Source organism: Equus caballus, unplaced genomic scaffold (assembly GCF_041296265.1).
Source record: "Equus caballus isolate H_3958 breed thoroughbred unplaced genomic scaffold, TB-T2T haplotype2-0000437, whole genome shotgun sequence".
Classification (NCBI taxonomy): domain Eukaryota; kingdom Metazoa; phylum Chordata; class Mammalia; order Perissodactyla; family Equidae; genus Equus; species Equus caballus.
Window position 1 is genome coordinate 1229864 of NW_027222394.1, and position 13078 is coordinate 1242941.

At 59.0% G+C, this 13078-nt stretch overlaps 1 protein-coding gene and 2 long non-coding RNA genes across 5 annotated transcripts in view; 2 read left to right on the forward strand and 1 right to left on the reverse strand.

Moving 5' to 3' along the window:
* The window catches only part of LOC138922977 (olfactory receptor 2AE1-like), a 37135-nt gene extending 28014 nt beyond the window's left edge, over positions 1–9121 (reverse strand). The window contains exons 1-2 of one of the 3 annotated variants that reach the window (XM_070259474.1): positions 8987–9121; positions 8607–8726 (exon numbers count right to left, since the gene is read on the reverse strand). The gene's annotated coding sequence lies outside the window, so the exon portion shown is untranslated. The other 2 variants (XR_011436099.1, XR_011436098.1) reach the window with 2 other exon arrangements.
* On the forward strand, positions 350–1758 carry LOC138922982 (uncharacterized). Its single transcript, XR_011436104.1, has 2 exons — positions 350–597; positions 1078–1758. It is a non-coding gene; the product is annotated as an uncharacterized lncRNA (long non-coding RNA).
* LOC138922983 (uncharacterized) lies at positions 5279–6757 on the forward strand. The gene is made up of 2 exons (XR_011436105.1): positions 5279–5526; positions 6007–6757. It is a non-coding gene; the product is annotated as an uncharacterized lncRNA (long non-coding RNA).
* Positions 9122–13078: the final 3957 nt, after the last annotated feature.

Consider the following 13078-nt stretch of genomic DNA (forward strand, 5'->3'; position numbering starts at 1 on the left):
ATGGGTTGACAGGCGCTAGAGGGGTTGATAGGTCTAGACACCTGAAGACACCCTTAGCAAGTAGGTACTAGAACGACCCGCACTGCACACATGGGGGCATGGGGAGGCCCTGAGAGGCACATGGCTGTCCAGGGGGACATCACTGGCAAGAAGGAGGAGCCAGGTCTGACCAGCTCTGCGTCCCCAACGCTGGCTTCTGACTCGAGCCAGGCCTCCTCGGGGGCGGTGGGATGGGCTGTGTTGGTGCAAGTGTGGATGGCTGTGGTGTTGGGATGGAGGGTGAGCCGTCAGCGGCCCAGGGGGTCCTTAGGGAGGTCTCGTGTGAGCAGGAAGCCTAGGGAAGGGGACCCCAGGCAGCGACCTCACTGGGCCCAAGAGAAGTTGGAACCCTGGTCTCTAGGCACCCAGCTCCTAGAGACAGCCCCCAACAGCTCACTCGTCTAGCACTCGTCTAGAAGGAGCAGCATGTTTCTCTGCTGTCTGCCTATCTGCCAGGGTCGCAGCCTCAGCAGAGCCCGCAAGGAGCGCCCTGGACGCAAAGGCGGGCTCCTGTCCCGCTTGAGACGTCTCTGGACGTTCGTGCGGAGGGACACAGAGGTAACACAGGGACGCCCGGGGTGGGCCAATCCAGGCCAGGCCACCACTGTGGTCCCACTTGGACAGCCCTACCTCCCCTCCCTGGGTGTGTGTGTGTGTGTGTGTGTGTGTGTGTGTGTGTGTGTTAGTGTGTGTGTGCATGTGTGTGTGTGTGTGTGTGTGTGTGGAAGGGTGGTTTGTGTGAGTGGACCACCGCGAGGAGGAGCAGGCTGATGAGGGGTTAGAAGCCTGGTGGGCCGGGCCCATTCCCACCCCAGCTCATGGCTGATCGGGTGGGGCGTGGAGTGCCGGGCAGCACCGTCTGCCCGAGGTTTCTCCCGAGCCCCTGAGGTCTATCTGTTTCATCCCGGGGAGAATTCTGCGCAGACACAGGGTGTGCCTGATGTGGGAGCATTAGGCGCAGAGGGCAGAAGAAAGAGCAGGGGCAGCTGAGCAGGGCTCTGATGCTTCTGGGCTGACTGTTGGTCACTGTCTTTGCAGAGGTCCACTCGGGACACGGAGTCCAGCTCCCCGAGGGAGGAGAAGCTGGGCAGGAACAGCGTAGCGGCAGGCGTGGGGAAAAGGCTGCCGTCCTCAGGGACTGTTGCACAAGGATCAGAGCCAGCACAGGCCCCAGCCCGTGTGCGGGGAGCACAATCACCTCCAGCAGCTCCTGCACAAGGGCAGGAGACAAGCGGCGCCCCAGGACGGGAGCAGGGAGAGCCAGCCCCCCCTCAGGCTCAGGCAGGAGCCATGCAGCCGACTCTCATGGAACCAGCGGAGCAGGGAGAGCCATCCCCTGCTCCGGCTCCTGCCAGTGCCCCGGGTCAGGCTGAAGTGGTCGCCAGGGAGCAGGGAGAGCCATCCCCTGCTCCGGCTCCTGCCAGTGCCCCGGGGCAGGCTGAAGTGGTCGCCAGGGAGCAGGGAGAGCCATCCCCTGCTCCAGAGCCTCCTGGAGCCCTGGAGCCGCTCAGGCCCCAGCATTGTCCCCGGGAGAGCTCACTCTCCAACCCCCTTCATCCCCAGCTCCTGACCCATCCCTTCCACCTGCTCCCTCACCACGACCTCCCTTCCTCTCCCTGCTTCCCCTGTATGTCTGTGTAGCCGTTTATGTTGCTCGTTTTCTTGTCTTTCTTTGGTCTTTATGTAAATTGTAAAATAAATTTATTTATATTTTAAGAACTCTGCATTTTCTCCTTTTCAAGTGTACAATTCCCGAGCGTTAAGTACAGTCCCAATGCTCGGCCTCCATCACCACTGTCCGCTTGCTGGACATTCCCTTCACCACAAGGGAAGCCTTTTCCCAAAGCGCTCATGCCTCATTCCTCCTTCGCTCCCTGACAATGCCTATTCTGTGTTCTGGCAGGTTTTGGTCAATCTTTTCTGGATGGCTCCTATCAGTGGAATCATGCAATATTTTCAGAAGCACTGATCGAAAGCAGCCGTGTCAGGAGCCTCTTGTGGTCCACAGGCGTGCTGGGGGCGGGGACCCCCACGTGTGCTGCCGGCAGGGCTGCTCTGTGTGCCTGGCCGGGGACAGGAGGCCCGGCTGCCCCGAGGGAGAGAGGACTGGGAGCCCCGCCACACCCAGGGGGGCAGGAGGCCAGGGCTGTGTCCATGCCGAGCAGGGCTGATGCGGTTCCTGCGCAACCCTCACGGGACAGTTGGGAAGCTGAGGCCAGGGGAAACAGGGACCGGCCCTGGGCCCACGAGGTGGGCAGAGTCCGGAGGAGAAGCGAGGCTTCCAGGCCCCTGGGCCAGCTCTAGCGTCCCAGGAGATTGGCCTTGGGAAGGAGAGCCCCTAAGATCCTGGGGGATCTCTGTCCACGCCCTCCCATTGGGGGCCCTTTCCTTTGGGCATCCGCACCTGGGCGCACACTCACTCTCACACTCACACACACTCTGCCTGCCCAGGGTGGGGGTCAGGAGGGGAGTGCACACTGGGGAGGTGACAGCTGGAAAGAAGAAAGAGGTTGGAGGTGGCTCTGCCTCGGCCCAGGGGTTTCCAGTCCCCTAGCAACATGCCCAGGTCTGCAGCATGAGGAGGAGAGATGCCTGACAAGGTCTGGGGTCCTGTGTCCACCACTCTGGGCACCTGGATGGAGGATGTCCCCGCCCCCAGTGTGGAAGGGGCTAGTGGATGGAAGGCCTGAGGTTACTCCTCCGTCAATTGAGGAGCCTAGAGGAGTGACTCCAAGGACCCCACAAGCTTGTAGAAGAGTCTATCGCTCTCAGTTGTCCATCCATGACCCACCGTGCTCCGAGGCCTTGGACTGGGCCTTCTAGTCCCTCGAGGCCTTTCTGGGCAGAGGGCAGCCTGAGCTGTAGGTGGGCTGGGCACCTGGCTACTGCAGAACGTGGCAGAGCACAGGACCCCTCCTCTGGAGAGCAGGACCGAGGCCATCCTTGTTGGAGCCTCGGGGTCCTCATTTGGACGTGGAGTGGAGTCAGTGCCCTGGCTGCAGTGAGGAGGCCTCGTGGGGAAAGTGCACACGCCGGGGCCAGTGCAGGGAGAGAGGGAGCAAGAGAGGCTTCGCAGGTCCCTCACATCACCCCCGGAGCCTGCACGGCCTTCTCCTTTGCGCCCTGGGCCCTGCTGGAACCGCTGCCTCCAGGCCCCGAACCAAGGTGTGTGTTTCGTGGCCTGCTTTCCCGCCTGTTGCTGCAATGCTGGGCCTGACCACCAGGGGCTTGGTGGCCACTCGTGCTCATGCTCAGAGGAGTAACTGGAAGAGGGAAGGCACACTCAGCGGTCCTTCTGGGGGTTCCCCTGGCCAAAGCAACAGGTACCTTTCAGGATTGGCGCCCATGGCCACGATGGGAGGTGCTCGGAGGCGGAAGGGGGCTCTGAGGTCACCCCCTTCTTTCAGCTGCTGTGGGCCCTGCGCTCACTCTGGGAAGGCGCGGTGTGAGCCTGGGGGCGGTTCTGAAAGCCCTCACGCGGCCCGTGTCCTCCAGGACCTCACCGCCTGCAGGGGGAAGGGACCAAGTGAGGGAAGCAAACCCATGTGGAAAAGACGCGCAGGTGCTAGAGGGCAAGGAAGCAGGGTGCTGGAGGGAGGGCCTGCAGCCCTGAGGTGGGTCGAAAGTCCTCTGAGCGGACATTGGTGCCACGAGCAGAAGGACACGAGGAGCCAGCCCTGCACACAGCCGGTAGCAGTGTGCCAAGGGAAGCTCCGAGGGCCAGACACTCGGAGGCGCAAGGGAATCTGGCTGAGAGGAGGTGAGAAAGGAGCCAGAGTGGCTGCAGAGAGCTGGGGAGGAGAGGAGGCTGGAGGGGAGGAGGGCAGGGCCAGACTCAGGCCTGGAAGGAGCTCCTAGCTGTCTAGGCTGGGTGTGAGCACGACCCTAACTTAGTACTCGTAAGAACAAACAGGCACCACCTCCTCGTTTCTCTCCCAGGATCCAGGCTCAGCTCAGCTAGGAACCTCTGCCTCCAGGTCTCCCGGGAGGCTGAGGCTGCAGGCTCAACGGAGGCTAGAGGGGCGGGGGCTGTCTCGGACACCACTGCCCGACTATTGGCAGGACGCCATTTGGATGGATTTGGGAGTCTTTTCCGTCTGGGAGCCGGGACCCTCTGCTAGCTCTTTGCACGAGGGCCTCCAAGCGCAGCTCCTAATATCTCGTCTTGCTTCTCCTGAACAACGGATCAGAGAGACAGAGAGAAACACCGAGAGAGACACAGACAGAAAGCCAGAGAGGAGAGACAGAGAGACAAAGAAGAAGAGACGGAAATGGAGAGAGAAAGAGACAGAGAAACAGAGACCGGGAGAGACTGAGAGAGACAGAAAATGACACAGCCCCACAGAGAGACACAGAGGCCCAGAGAGATGCAGAGAGAGACAGAGAGAGACAGAGAGAGAGAGAGAGAGAGAGAGAGAGAGATGGAGAGAGAATGAACACAGGAGAGAGGGCAGCAGGCAGAAGCCACAGACATGTCCTGAACTCCGTCTTGGAAGGGACATCCAGTCCCTTTGCCATATTCTACTGGTTGGAACCCAGTTCCTTCCCCGCGAGGAGGCCGGATCACATAAGATGTGTGGCTAGGGGGTGGGAACACTGGGAGCCATTCTGGGGTCTCCCACGCACAGAGGCGGACAGGAGGCCGTTGGACCTGAGTCTGAACCTAACAGGAGGCCCCGGAAGGTTGTGAGCCAGAGGGAGATGATGTCTGAACAGCATTTCATGACAACGCTCCCTGGGGACACTGGGAAACAGGCAGGAGGGGCAGTGCCTTTCCCAGATGCCAGAGCAGCCCCAGGTCTGTTGGAGTTGTCTTGTCTGTCCCGCCCAGCCCTTTGGGGAACCCTTCCCATGCTAAGTCTGGGCAGGAGCTCCACGGGGTAGCGGCCCATGGGTTGACAGGCGCTAGAGGGGTTGATAGGTCTAGACACCTGAAGACACCCTTAGCAAGTAGGTACTAGAACGACCCGCACTGCACACATGGGGGCATGGGGAGGCCCTGAGAGGCACATGGCTGTCCAGGGGGACATCACTGGCAAGAAGGAGGAGCCAGGTCTGACCAGCTCTGCGTCCCCAACGCTGGCTTCTGACTCGAGCCAGGCCTCCTCGGGGGCGGTGGGATGGGCTGTGTTGGTGCAAGTGTGGATGGCTGTGGTGTTGGGATGGAGGGTGAGCCGTCAGCGGCCCAGGGGGTCCTTAGGGAGGTCTCGTGTGAGCAGGAAGCCTAGGGAAGGGGACCCCAGGCAGCGACCTCACTGGGCCCAAGAGAAGTTGGAACCCTGGTCTCTAGGCACCCAGCTCCTAGAGACAGCCCCCAACAGCTCACTCGTCTAGCACTCGTCTAGAAGGAGCAGCATGTTTCTCTGCTGTCTGCCTATCTGCCAGGGTCGCAGCCTCAGCAGAGCCCGCAAGGAGCGCCCTGGACGCAAAGGCGGGCTCCTGTCCCGCTTGAGACGTCTCTGGACGTTCGTGCGGAGGGACACAGAGGTAACACAGGGACGCCCGGGGTGGGCCAATCCAGGCCAGGCCACCACTGTGGTCCCACTTGGACAGCCCTACCTCCCCTCCCTGGGTGTGTGTGTGTGTGTGTGTGTGTGTGTGTGTGTGTGTGTTAGTGTGTGTGTGCATGTGTGTGTGTGTGTGTGTGTGTGTGGAAGGGTGGTTTGTGTGAGTGGACCACCGCGAGGAGGAGCAGGCTGATGAGGGGTTAGAAGCCTGGTGGGCCGGGCCCATTCCCACCCCAGCTCATGGCTGATCGGGTGGGGCGTGGAGTGCCGGGCAGCACCGTCTGCCCGAGGTTTCTCCCGAGCCCCTGAGGTCTATCTGTTTCATCCCGGGGAGAATTCTGCGCAGACACAGGGTGTGCCTGATGTGGGAGCATTAGGCGCAGAGGGCAGAAGAAAGAGCAGGGGCAGCTGAGCAGGGCTCTGATGCTTCTGGGCTGACTGTTGGTCACTGTCTTTGCAGAGGTCCACTCGGGACACGGAGTCCAGCTCCCCGAGGGAGGAGAAGCTGGGCAGGAACAGCGTAGCGGCAGGCGTGGGGAAAAGGCTGCCGTCCTCAGGGACTGTTGCACAAGGATCAGAGCCAGCACAGGCCCCAGCCCGTGTGCGGGGAGCACAATCACCTCCAGCAGCTCCTGCACAAGGGCAGGAGACAAGCGGCGCCCCAGGACGGGAGCAGGGAGAGCCAGCCCCCCCTCAGGCTCAGGCAGGAGCCATGCAGCCGACTCTCATGGAACCAGCGGAGCAGGGAGAGCCATCCCCTGCTCCGGCTCCTGCCAGTGCCCCGGGTCAGGCTGAAGTGGTCGCCAGGGAGCAGGGAGAGCCATCCCCTGCTCCGGCTCCTGCCAGTGCCCCGGGGCAGGCTGAAGTGGTCGCCAGGGAGCAGGGAGAGCCATCCCCTGCTCTGGCTCCTGCCAGTGCCCCGGGGCAGGCTGAAGTGGTCGCCAGGGAGCAGGGAGAGCCATCCCCTGCTCCAGAGCCTCCTGGAGCCCTGGAGCCCGCTCAGGCCCCAGCATTATCCCCAGGAGAGCTCACTCTCCAACCCCCTTCATCCCCAGCTCCTGACCCATCCCTTCCACCTGCTCCCTCACCACGACCTCCCTTCCTCTCCCTGCTTCCCCTGTATGTCCGTGTAGCCGTTTATGTTGCTCGTTTTCTTGTCTTTTTTTGGTCTTTATGTAAATTGTAAAATAAATTTATTTATATTTTGAGAACTCTGCATTTTCTCCTTTTCAAGTGTACAATTCCCGAGCGTTAAGTACAGTCCCAATGCTCGGCCTCCATCACCACTGTCCGCTTGCTGGACATTCCCTTCACCACAAGGGAAGCCTTTTCCCAAAGCGCTCATGCCTCATTCCTCCTTCGCTCCCTGACAATGCCTATTCTGTGTTCTGGCAGGTTTTGGTCAATCTTTTCTGGATGTATCCGATAAGCGGTGTCATGCAATAGGTGGCCATCCTAGTCTGCTTCCATATTTTCAGAAGCACTGATCGATTTTTCATTTCTCTTTCTACTTGAATAGCATTTTTCCCAGCTGATAGGAAAGTCCCAATGGTTTATGGATTAGATGCTTCAAATGAAGCCCTTTTAGTAAACATGTGCATTATGTCAGGCTACAGACCGCTCTTCTAAGGGGGACACCAGAGCCACAAGCCACACAGGAAGTGCCTGGTTCTTCCTGTGGCCAAAACACAAACAAGAAAAAGGGAGACAGCTGGAAAGACAAACCAGAACCTCGAAAGCATTCCTCCTAAACCAAGGTGAGAGAAAGGTGCAACCTCCCTCTGGACCAAAGAACTCCCGAAAGTCGTTGTTTTCAAGGGACAGAGAGTAAACACATGCAATTCCCCCGAGAGGCGATACATAGGGACATAGGGACGGCATATGTCAGAGATGCTCGACCTCCCCTAGAGGACACGTGCAAACGTAAACACCATGGAGACGGCATTGGTCACCAGCAGACTGCCAGGTTTCTGGTCTGGTTGCGACCAGCCCTGGTGAGAATTTGGGGAAGCAGAGGCCCCCGCAGATCCCTAGAGAGCAGGGGGAAAGGGCACTGCTCTCTGGGAGAATAGCCTGCAGGACCCTTCCAAGTTCCCCAGGACCCCACCTTTGCTGGCAGTGCCAATGCCAGGAGTGTGGCCCACAGGAGGTCTTGCCCAAGGTTCCCAAGATATCTTTTCAAGAGTAGTCATGACAGCACTGGTTGCAATGGCTGGGAGCTGGGAACACAACTCAGGTTCATGGAGAGGCAATGGGACCCATGCGGCCCATCCGTCAGAACACGGATATGTGACATCAACAGGGAGACAGACATCTATGAAAATGAATGTGCGTGTGAGAGAGAGACAGACAGAAGGAGACAGAATGAGAGCAACCGCGCCAGGGAGATATGCACCACACTGTTCACGGGGCTCGCGACTTTCCAGTCTTATCTGCTCCTGGCGGGATGTCGAAAGTTCTGTAGAATGTGCGTGTCTTCCTTTCCTAATTCTAAAAAGGTGAATATCACAGCTTCAATGAAATCCATTGATGATCCATCTTTGGAATAAAGTACATTCTTTAGTTTCTATTTTTGAAGATTTCTATTCCAAGACAATGAACGTTTATTGTAGTAAAAGAATGAATTTTAAGAGACTGAAGAATTAAGGAAGTGGCAACTCAGGAGTGCCCTTCACAGGTGGTCTTCACCTTTCCAGTCCTTTCCCTTGGTGTCCACGTGTGTGTGCACGCGGGCGTGTGTGTGTGTGTGCGTGTGCCCGTGTGCCCGTGCGCGGGGGTGCATGTGTGTGGGGTGATGCATATTCACACCTGTGCTGCGTGTGTGCACATGGATATGCCGGTGTGTGCGTCAGAGTGCGTGCATCCTGTGGGTGCTGAGTGCGGAGGCCTGCAGGGCGTGTGCTCCTCTGGATCTGATTTCTTCACGGGTGGACCCTGGTCAGACAACACTCTTCCTCTTGGATATCCCGGCATCCGAATTTCCAAATGGCCCCGATGTGGAACGTGCCCCGTTTCTGACTTTCCTCTCCCCTCCTCACGCTGATGGGAACATCAGCCTACCTCAATCTCTGATCCTGGAGGACATATCCCCAGAGGGGGAGATTCTGGTGCATGATGTCAACACGGTGTTCCGCTGTCGGTCACTCTCTGACCTTCGAGGTCTCCTTCTCTGCTGTGAGCCTGTTTTGGGAAAGTGGGGATGCAGAGAGCCTGGGGCAGAGAACTCAGGGAGGGATGGACAAGGACTGGCTGCTAGGATGCAGGTGAGGAAGGCACCAGGGGTGATCTGCCCAGCTAGAGGGCTCCCCTCCTGCCCTCCTGGTCCTGCTGCTGGCCTCATCCCTGGCCTCATCCCTGGTCCCACCCTCCACCTCCCTAGCCCACTTTGGCCTCCCAATGCCCCTCCCGGCCTCTAACTCTCCTGAGCTGAGCAGCCTGACCTGCTGACCAGGACAGAGGATGAGGAGGGCCCGCACAATCCTGCCTGCTCTCTCTCCCTCCAAACCCCATCCTCCAGGCAGGAAAGCACATCTAGGGCAGTGCACAGAGTCACGGGGACCACCTCGAACGTGCTCCGTCCAGGGGTCGTTCTCAGCTGCATGCGCAGGACCTGCTGGACCTCGTGTGAGCAGAAGGGACTTTGACAAGGTATGGCGGAGGCCTCGTGGAAGGTGCCAGAGCTCTAAGCCTGGGGCTGGGGGCTTTAGAGAAGGTCATTGAGCACAAAGCAGAGCTAGGGTCCTCTAGCAGTGACCCTTGCCTCAGGCTCTGTGCCAGCCCCTGGTCCACACAGCCAGCAGACTCTGCTTCTGGGAGGGAGGGGCTCTGCTTAGTAGGGATGAGGGAGAGAGCCCTGGGCACCTTGGCAAGGGGCTGCCATTCGAGCCTCGCTTTCCTCCCCTGTGCACTGGGCTGGCAGCCGACCTGCCGTGGTGGTGTGAGACAAGTTCACGGAGGCTGCACTTGGAGTGGCTGCTCCTTCGAAGAGCTCCACAGCTACTAGCTCCCATGATGAGGAATCCCAGGAGGAGAACTGGGCCGGGGGCCTGGATCCCACCCGGACTGGCAGACCGTCATGGCACCGGATGGGGTGGAGAAAGTTATTCCAGAGGAACAAAGGAGTCAGAGCGAGTCGGGCATGCCTGGTGGGAGAACAGAGTGGGCAGAGGCCAAGGGCCCCAGGGGCTCTCCTGGGGGTGACGTCAGCAGGATTGGCTCCTGGGCATGAGCTCAGACCACACCTCTGTTCGCCACATGAGCTGTCTCTCCGAATCCTCCTGGCAGCCCAGTGGGGCACGAGGGATTCTGGTCTTCAATTCACTGATGAGGAAAGCGAGGCTTAAAGAGACTGGGTCCCTCTGTGCCCAACAGAGGAGCAGAGCCAGGACTGGAAGCCAGTGCCTGGTAGAGCCCATGGGCCCCCCTGACCAGGAACGACCTCTTTTCCCTAAAGTCCTGACAATCTTTGGTGCTGGTGCCCAGAGAGACCTCATCCTGTGGGGGGATAGGCTGGTCCTGGTCCTCGGAGAGCCCACAGTGTCTGTGGCTGGCCAACCTGGTCACCACCCCAGCCCCAGGCAAACGGGATGGCCCTGGGCCTCGAGTTCAGTGAGGGCTGGAGGCCGGAATGGGGCAGGCCCCAGGAGAGACAGGAGCCCTGAGCTCCAGGAGGTTGCAATGTGGGACACTGGGCAGAATGACCCCGGGCCGGAGAGACAGGGGTCCTGGGCGATGCTCAGCCTTTCTCTAGCTGGCGACTGCAGGGGAGGCCCTGAGCCTCAGCTTCCCCTTCTGTGCAATGAGGAAATGACTGGGCCTCGTGACGGGCTCTTGGGAGACTCCGCTGAGGAAGGACTTGTGGATCTCTTGCCTGGTGTCCGGAGCGCATTGGGAACCACCTGCCAGGCTGTCACAGTGGTCCTCCTGGGTGCAGGGTCCAGGGAGTCCCTCCTCGGCTTCCCTCCTGCTGCCCTGTCCCCAGGAATAGCCAGCATTCCTTGAGGTGGAGCTGAAGAAGATCCAGGCAACTCTGTGTTGCAGGTGACAGGGGCTCAGAGCCGGAAGGACAGCTGGACACGTTCCATGCCGCTGTCCAGGGCCTGCCCTGTGACACCGGAGCCCACCAGAAATCAAGTCTCCTCCTCGGTGGATCCCAGCTGCTGTGGCTTTAGGCACTCCCTCACTCATTCACTGAGGCTTTCATTCCCTCCTTCCTTCCTTCACTCACTCACTCAGTCATTCATTCATTTCTACTCTCATACTTTTCACTCATTCAGCCCAAATCCTCTGGTCCCTGCTGTGCACCCAGCAATGTGACCTCACCAGTGAGTGTGATCCGGCGTGACCCTTGTCCCCGCGGTTCACATCTGCTGTGTGACATGGAACACGGCCATCTCTCGGGTGAGGGGGAGTGATGAGCACCAGCAATCCGCTTCTGAACAGAGAGGCCAGTCATGCACAGGAAAGAATGGAGAGAACACGTGCACGGCTCCTCTGCTAGAACAAGAAAAGAAGGAAAAGTTAGGACAAAGAAATATGCCCTATGTTGAACAAAACATGGGCTCTGATTACAAGTGTGCACTGATTCCTAAAACCAACAAAGAAGAAATTCAATGGATTGGGGCTTGGTGACACCATTTTTCTGACCAACAATGGCATTTGAGGAAACATCTTCTAGGGCTCACACTTTTCCTAAGGCCTCTTTCACCTCCTAGCACTTCAATCTTCCTCCTTGGAAGCCTCTGTCCTGGTCCCTCCTCATCCAATGGCTCCTCTGCTGCTCGGGGGCCTGCCCTGCGAGGCCACCCTCATCCATCCGGGACTGTCCCTGCCATTGGGACAGGCTGCCCGCATTCCCCCCTGGGTCTCATGAGCTCCTGCTTCTTTTGCAAGGCTGGCACTTTCACTTAGGATCACTTGGCGTCTTTCTTTGCAGTGGTTTGCATCGTCACACACTGGGTCCCCCCGATGACTCCCTGAGGGAGGCCATTTGTCAGCATCTTCCAGGCGAGGAAGCTCAAGTCCAGCAGGCTGTACAGCCTGTCCAGAGACACGGCCAGTGTGGCGTCTCAGCAGAGTTTGGTACCCATGCAGAGGAGGATGGAGGGGAAATTGTTTGCAGGTCTTCCCAGGAAGCCTGAAGGAGGACGCGGGGAATGAGCCTGGAGGATTAAAGCCTTAGCGGGGCCTGAAGAACCAGCACCACTGTGGTGAGCATCACTCTGTCCCAGCAGGAGACCAGGTCCTGCCTGGACTGGCTCGGTCCCCTCAGGTGGAGGGAACACCCCAGGGCATTCCTGCAAAAGGCCGCACAGCCTTGCAGGAGAGGAAGGGCCCATGGGGCAGGAGAGCCCTCAGGCAGGGAGGAGGGATGCAGGCACTGCAGGGGGCCGCTATCAGTCTCCTGGGCACTGGCTCCCAGCTGCAGGGGCACTCAGGTGGGCTGAGGGAACAGGAGTGCGACCACAGCAGTGTCTGCGGCTGGGCTCTCCACAAAGGTCCCGCCCTTCTGCCCAGAGAAAGACTCATCTGCATGGCATTTGTCCTTCCAACACAAAGTGGGGTCCAAGACCACCCCTCCACCCCACCTGCCCGATTCCTTTCCACTCATCTCAAGTGACAAGCAATTCCGAATATTTGATTGGTGTTGGATGCCCAGATACAGTGGTTTTTGGGGCCCACGTTGTAACCTTGCTGGCATTTTCAAGATCTCAGGATTTTGATGCAAAACAGGAAAATGCTGAGGACCCCAGAGAGCTTTCCGGAAGCAAAAAGCTTTGCAGTACTGCCTTCCCACCAGCTCTTCTCAAAATCCTCCAGGCCCCGGAGTCTCCATCTTGGGTGCTCAGATTGCTGGAAGGATGTGCCTTCCAAACGTCCTCAGGGTGGGCTGGCAGGACAAACGGAATGGTGGAGCGAGGAATTCAGCAAATCCGCCTCCCGCACAGCAATGACCATCCTGGAGAAGCTGGCAGAAAACCACCAGGTCAGCACTCTGCCAAGAGACCGAAGGCACACAGCCCACTGAGGAGCATCTGAGGCTGAGGGAGACCAATGAGAGTCTGTGGTGTTTTCACCCAGGGCAGCTCCCGACCCCACACCCTCAGTGTCAGGGCCCTGTGACAATGGCAGGCCTGAAGGCGGCTGCTTCCCTGTCAGAAGTTGCCTACTTGGTTTCTGCACGGGTGGGGAATCCCCAGCCCCTGAGCATTTCTGGAAACTGTAGCCATCTCAGCGGCAAGCTGCCATGGAAGATCAACTTTGTAGCTGCCTGAGGTTGGATCCAGAACAGAGCCACAAACTAGCCAGAAAGTGGAGAGGGAGAACCAGGCAGTGAGACAGACACAAGGACTTGATGGGCTCCACGCATCCCTGGGGGTCTGGACGGTTTTGCGCACGTGCAGGCCTGTACACACTCAGGAGAGACCAGGCAGGTGCGCATTGTGGGGAGGGTTAGAGACCTGCCACCAGCCCAGGCCTTGGCCCCAGGCCTTGCTGCCTCCCAGAGGGTCCCAGCTGACTGAGGGGCAAAG